This window comes from Zeus faber (assembly GCF_960531495.2).
Source record: "Zeus faber genome assembly, chromosome: 20".
Taxonomy (NCBI): Eukaryota; Metazoa; Chordata; class Actinopteri; order Zeiformes; family Zeidae; genus Zeus; species Zeus faber.
Window position 1 is genome coordinate 6,897,272 of NC_137207.1, and position 7,500 is coordinate 6,904,771.

Sequence of the window (7,500 nt, forward strand, 5' to 3'; positions counted from 1 at the left end):
AGACATCAACAGCTCCCAGTCTGTGGCAGTGTACACACACACACACACACACACACACACACACACACACACACACACACACACACACACACACACACACACACACTGAATTGTGCTTCTTAATGAAAGGCCATTAAACACTTTTTGTGTGTCTCAGATTGCTTGACTTGACATTAACAAGCGAAGCGAAAGCAACGTCAGCAAAAGCGACGCGGGAAACACTGTCGTCTACACGATGTTGCTTTTTTTAACGAGTGCAGTGCTGACCATTATTAGTCTTCTTGGGTCTCAAAAGTTTGGTTTGGCATTGAGTCGTGAGCGAATGGTGTAATATTGTTTCCTTGTTTGTTTTCCTGTTTGAGGGTTGGCGAGCTGCAGCTAGATTCTAGCTAACTGTGGAATGTACTGTATAGCTTTAGCACTGGTACTGCCTCATTTGCATGGACAAAATCACATACTGACATATTATTTCGTACTCCAAATGAGTATGAGAAGTGTGTCTAAAAGTCTATTACGCTAAAATAGCATGTGGAACGTACCAGGGTTACATACTACATCTGGTGAAATATCATTGTATGCAAAGACCTGACACTACACTGGTGAAGGTTTCCTTCAGATTCGTACGACTTTTTCCACAAAATAATCCAGACGCCAGAAAGAACAGTGCATGGGGTGGATGATGGGGTGCGATGGAGGGATGAGGTCTGCAATGGGAGCTCTGCTGGGAGAATGGGCCACAGAGGCTCTCGGGTGTATGTGAAGAATATCTCCAAACATTTGGACCCTGGAGATAACGAGAGAGAGAGAGAGAGAGGGGGGAGGCAAGGTGCAGGTTGGGGCTGTGACTGTATTTCCACAGGGCTAATCAAGATATGACTCCATTGATGTCTGCGCAGAGAGAGGGAGTGTGTGTGTGTGTGTGTGTGTGTGTGTGTGTGTGTGTGCGTGTGTGTGCGTGTCTGTGCGTGTCTGTGTGTTTGTGTGTGCGTGCGCTCGCCTGCCTATCTGTCTGTGCCTGAGATAAAACACCAGTGTATCAGACGTTTCCCTCATCCTAATCCCCTCTAGCAACGTGTGGAGCCAGAGTGTGTGTGTGTGTGTGTGCGTGCGTGTCTGCGAGAACTGAAAGGTTGTTCCCTGAGCCCCCATCACATCACCTAGACCATGGAGAGCAGACCTACACAGGAGTAATGAGCAGTGCACTGTTGTGTCTATGCCACTGTGTGTGTGTGTGTGTGTGTGTGTGTGTGTGTGTGTGTGTGTGTGTGTGTGTGTGTGTGTGTGTGTGTGCGTGTGTGTGTGTGTGTGTGTGTGTGTGTGTGTGTGGAGGTAGGTGGGTGATAAACGTCAGCTCTGTGATGTTGCATTAATTGCTTGCGGCGTCTTTTGTCCCCTCTCACACAGTTAATGAAGACGCACCAGGAAGAGAGAGAGACGGGGAGAGAGAGGGAGAGATATAAAGGGAGAGTGAGGGAGAGCGAGAGAGCGAGAGAGAGGTTGAAACAGCGGTGCTCTGCCCCCTCAGATGCCCTGCCCCGAGCTTCCGCTGTGGCCGGTGTGCGTTTAAGCACTTTAATTTGGCTTTTAACCGAAATAAACGTGCCATCCGGGAGATCCTCGGGATTATTATCACCATTAATTCCCTGAGCGACAAACGCCACACTGTGATTGGCTAATGACTTTCTCCGGAGTGGCGGCCGTCCTACAGGTCTGACTGGAAAGCGCTGAGGGCGGGGGTTTAGCCCGACAGAGTAACGCTGCGCCGTTACGTCACACGGAGCGTCCGTTAAAGAACGGCGCTGTTCAGGGCACTCACGACCCTCAGAGACAGGATCGGGGACAAAGTTCAAGGTCACGACGTTGGTCTAATGACTGGGCGGTCTTCCCTGACGCTAAGCCTACCTCTTCCTCGTCGGTGTGAAGGAAAATGACCATAACAAACAGGAGGTTGTCATGATTAGAGAGCATCTCTCAAACCACTGCTGTCATGGCTGAAGACATTTAGATTGGGTATTCATTGGTGGGTGGCCTTTGGTTTTCTTCAGAGCCAGTCACAGTCCACGCCCTGCTCCACGCCATGATTTGATCGGAGTGGAAGTACTGACCGTGGCGATTGCACGGAGATGAATTGAAGGCGTGGACAACTTTTTCAGGCAATTTCAATGTGGAACTCTCGTAGTCAAACGCCGACTCAGTATAACCAGCTTTGCGAAACAACGGATGAGGATCAATTGCCTAAGTCACCTTCAGACATAATTTCCCAAGAATTTTAAACGTTGACCTTGAACACAGTCCATGATTGTTGCCCAATGTATCTTGCCAGCTTTGTACCCTCCTTTTTCCTTTGTTTCGTTTTTCTTTCTTTACAATCTTTTACTTGTGCTGTCTGCTATAAGACAACAGCGAATAAGACAACATCGATTCTGACTACACACATTCACACACACACACACACACACACAGACGCGCACATAAACACATAAACACATACACACGCAGGAGGAACGTTCATCCACCTTAATGCCGACCAGGTCTGATCCAACGGGATTGACCATACAGAAGACTCCTCCTTTAATCCCTTTTTAAGATCTACTAGTCTGTCTCCAAATTCTTCCCGGTCCTCGGGGCAACGTCACTTTGTCTGTCTCTGTCTCTCCCTCGTTCTCTCTCACTTGCACAGTTCCTCGAGCTCCCTTTCTCTCTCTCTCCCACAGGGCGATTTTCCTGTGCTGATAGATTGCCCTGGGTGGGTGCGCACGCTCTCTTGCGCTCTCTCTCTCGCTCTCTCTCTAAATGTGCTACATGGTATTGTGTGTGGTCCCCCCTCCACTCTCAACGTGTTGTCTCTCCTACGTTGTTTCTGGCCTTTTTTCATCTATGGGATTGGGATACTGCCTCTCTCTAGAGATACACCCTCTTTCTCTGCCTTTCTCTCCTTCACCCTCTCTTTCTCTCTCTCTCTCATATGCTCTCACACACACACACACACACACACACACACACTCAGAGACACGTAAACATACACCGGCACCCCCCCCACGCACCATTCCTGACTGTAAACAGCTGCAGTTGTAGAAGGCCATGTACCATTTACAAGCTGTATTTTACATTTACAAGTCTATCTCCTGGTAAGCCAATCTGAGGTGGCTGTACCGCGCTGGCCCTACCGTGGTCCATCCAGTCAGCGGGACCATGGCCTGATTACGCCGCCTGTATCCAAGCAGAGGGGATATTTTCAGAGGGAAAAGATGGATGGACGGATGGAACGATAGATGGACGTAAAGGTGGAACGGGAGACGGCTCATATAAAGGTCCAGTCGTAAAGAAGAGCGAGGTGGATTTCAGTGCGTTTAAGAGCCTGGCAGAGGATCTGCTACTAAGGCTACTTGCTGGGGTGGTGGGGGGCTCACTTAAGCCACCAGTGTGTGTGTGTGTGTGTGTGTGTGTGTGTGTGTGTGTTTACATCTTTTGAATGTGTGTGTGAGAAACATGTTTCTCAGTGTTTGTGCACCAGTGTGTGTGTGTGTGTGTGTGGTGGTTTGTGTTTGCATTCTGGTGAATGTCTTTGTGAGTTAGAGCTTCTGGCCATGTACAGTATGTACAAATCTGTGTGTGTGTGTATGTGTGTATGGGATCCAGGACATTTTCCCGGCATTTTACAGACAGCTTAACGCCTGGTCTGTTAAACAGCAGACCAACATGTTCCACATGCCTCAGGACAGGACGCACGCACGCACGCACGCACGCACGCACGCACGCACGCACGCACGCACGCATACACACATGCACACACAGACACAGACACACACACACACACACACACACACACACTCAAAACAGAAATGCACACCTATAGTATGATTTCTGCAGGAAGATCAGCTTTTCTGGAACACTAAATCAAATGTTATTGAAAAATAACCTCTTCTCATTTTGTCAATCACCCTGATACATGACACGTATACATGACATGTCACATGCAGACACACACACACAGATCCACCGTTAATGTGTCGACCTGTAGTCCAGTAGCCATGTATTGAGCTTTTTCGGAATGTGGGTGAACGGTCACTGTGCTGTAGTTCATCTCGTGCTAAAGCTTTGGCCGAACACCACGGTATTGTCCGAAAAAATCTCAGAATCACATCAATGGTTTGTCAACAATCTCCTTGTAAGGTTCCACTGTTGCCCCAACCCCAACTGCACTGTCTCCACTGCGGGTTGTGTCGCCAGTTGTTTATGTGTTACAAAGCGCCATTCGCAGCTCAACTGTCGATAAAAGGAAATGTTTGAATTTAGTCTTTCAAGCGCAAAGGTTCAACCGCAGGACGAATGGTCTATTTCAGTGTGCTTTGGCATTTTGTTTCTAATTCCACTTAAATATATATATAGAAGAATGGAAATCAACTTGTGTATTGCAAGGCTGTACTTATCTATCTAATTCATCAGTTCCAGCCAGAATATCTGCTCTTTGTTCATCTGATCAAGTTTCACACTGAAAGTGAGGACTGTTTCATAGTGATGAAAGGGTCGACTGTTTTTTGAGATTCGGTTTCTGAGAAGAGTCACTCAGTAGAACTCTTTGTTTATTTGATTGAATTTGACTGAATTCATCTGATTGAATTTGATTGAATTAATTTCATTGAATTTGATCAAATTCATTTGATTGAATGCTCACAACAGTCATTTAATAAAGTTTAAATTATTTATTTTGGGGGAATAGGATTTTTGCTCAATGCCATGGTCTTTTTTTTCTTTTGCCTTGGCCTTTAATTTAGTCTACAGTAATTATTTTCAGTTTGTCAGTCGAAGTTTCGATGTTTTGAGTGGTTCATGTGAGAGTAAAAGGAGGTTTCTTGTGCTGCTTCTTCTCAGTGCAGCAGTCATATTTCTCTGACACAGACATTGGAAAAATGAGGTCCGGAAGATTTTCAGTAGAAGAAGCCTCATCAGAGATGACGTAAAAGAAGAGGTTAGGAGATATGGGAATCTAAATATGATAATAGAAAATCATAACTCTCAGCGCAAACAAGCCAAGGTGGACTTTCAGCTTCTAATGTACTGAAAATGGCCCCGGGCTGCACGATTTGCTTCCACACAAGTCCATGACTTACCATCAGCATTTGAACTTTTTATACCCCAAGCAATAGAGAAGATTATACTGGACATGACCAATTTGGAAGGGAGACACGCCCTTTAAGACAGCAGGAAGCCTCTGGATCAAACTGACTTGCGTGCATACATTGGAGAGGGAGAAGCAACTGCCAGCCCATGGAATGAAGAGAATGGAAGGCCAATATTTCGGGCAACAATGTCAATTTCTCGGGTGATTCGCTTTGATAACCGTGATACCAGACGTGATCTATGTGAAAGAGACGAACTAGCTGCAATCTGAGATGTATGGGATCAATCTGTAGAAATTCCACCTCACCTATACAATCCCGGTCCTTATATTACAGTGGACAAAAGCCTTGTTCCATTCAGAGGGCGCCATTTTGACAGTACATGCCCACTAAGCCTGCAAAATATGGAATCAAAATATGGGCATGTGCCCTGAGAATAATTAATTGTAAGTGTCCCATGGCAGAAGAAAGCTTGGGAAACACTGGTCTATCCTTTCCTGGTAAACTCGGCAGCTTGCAGTTCCACCATCACAGCTTGGAGGATCCTTCCAGTGCTTACCTCTACGTAGTGACCTGTATTAACATGGCAGCTGGCAAGGAGCTTGTCCCAAAGTCTGATTCTGGTCTGGTCTGTTTCCTCCTGCAGGGGCAACTTGAAGTTGTGAAACGACACCCGAGATTACAACTCGAAGGTCGTAATTACGAGTTTCCTGGTAGCTGGGGTAAGGAATTGACACCTGTTGGAACAAAAAAAAACAAACCCAACTTTATCCAAACAACCTATTCACGTAGTCTCTCAGTCAGAAGACAGAGCTGCAGTGGTGTGAGTTCCACTACTTTTTTGATTCCATTTTATAAATTAGAATTTTTTTATTCTTTTCTCCTGTTATTAGATTACATTTTTGACCCAAACCTAAAAAGGGTTCATGTCTCTCATCCATGAGCTGCGTGGTCTAATAATGACGACAGCGCAATGGTGACAAAACACTGAGTTCTTATGTCCCAGGAGGACTGATATTCCACAAGTCCACTACTCCCAGTGTTGAAGATACCACAACGTTTATTTTTAAACCCCATGAAATTGTTTCCAGATCTGTTTGAGCAACTTGTAGCTCGTGGTCAAACAGTCAATTGGGCTTTTTATAAAGAGGTTTGAAATCGATTGAGGGTTAAAGTTAGTGGAACCCACCGCGAGCTGTGTGGGAAAAGGGTCTGTGACTTCTTCACCGTGACCGTACTTTCTGTTGGTTTTCAAGGATTTATGGAAGAAAAAAAAAAACATTTGCATAATACCAGATCTATTGAAAATTGTCTAAAATTAATCTGGAAGGAAAGAGATTTGATGGCACCCATCGTATTATAATAAATAGTAAATTGTGACGGCTTATTGAGGATAATTAGGAAACCCTGGAGTGTTTTTATGTATTTTTTTTCCTTCTCGGGAGACGAAGGCTCAGCGTGAGGGCGACCCGGTGGCTTGATTATTCAGATGCTGCTGTCACAGGGTGAAGTCCTGATTTTTTTTCATTCAAGTCCTGTTCGTTGAATCAAATGATTGTAGGAGACGACTATACTTCAAGACTCAAGGAGATAAGTCGTTGGATGTGAACTTCAATGTTGGTGCGCTCGAGGGTTTGATATGGGCAGAAATATGTGTCACTAGAAACTGAATTTGAATCATTTATATTTGAATTGCTCAACCTGAATAATTGCATCAAAAAAAAACAGAATTTCAATCACATCGTTTGTATTGTTGAACTTGAATAATGGCCTTGAATTCAAGTTTAGCAATTCAAATTCAAATATAAATGATTGAAATTCAGTTTCTAGTGACACATATTTCTGCCCATAGTTTGATGCCAGGTGATCTTTTGAAAGCCGGCAACACGTGTACATTTAAAAGCGCCCGGAGAGCAGGGCTCGGCAAGATGGCGACCGGGTTGGATGATGGTTCGGACGCTGTGGTCACAGGTTCAAGTCCTGATTTTTCCAACCATGTCGCGAAGAGATAAGTTGTTGGATAATCGCTTCAGTGTTGGAGGACTTGAGGGTTCTCATCCAATGACTTACTGCTCCGCGCCACTGAGTCTAATAAAGCTTCGTCGTGTTCTCCGATCATTTGATTCAAGCAACAGGACTTGGATGGAAAAATCCGTACTTGAACCTGCAACAGCGGCGCTGGAATGCAGCGTCTGAACCATCATGCCACCATGTCGCAAACCCAGCAGGCTGTGAGAATTCCATTCATGTAAAGAGCCGAATCTCTAAAACGAGCCAAACTTTTCATCACTTAAGTCCAAACACTACAAGTGCGTGTCTCCTCTCCTCCAGTTACCCCAATTCTAATTATTGGGATACTTATGGGATGTGAGTGATGCAC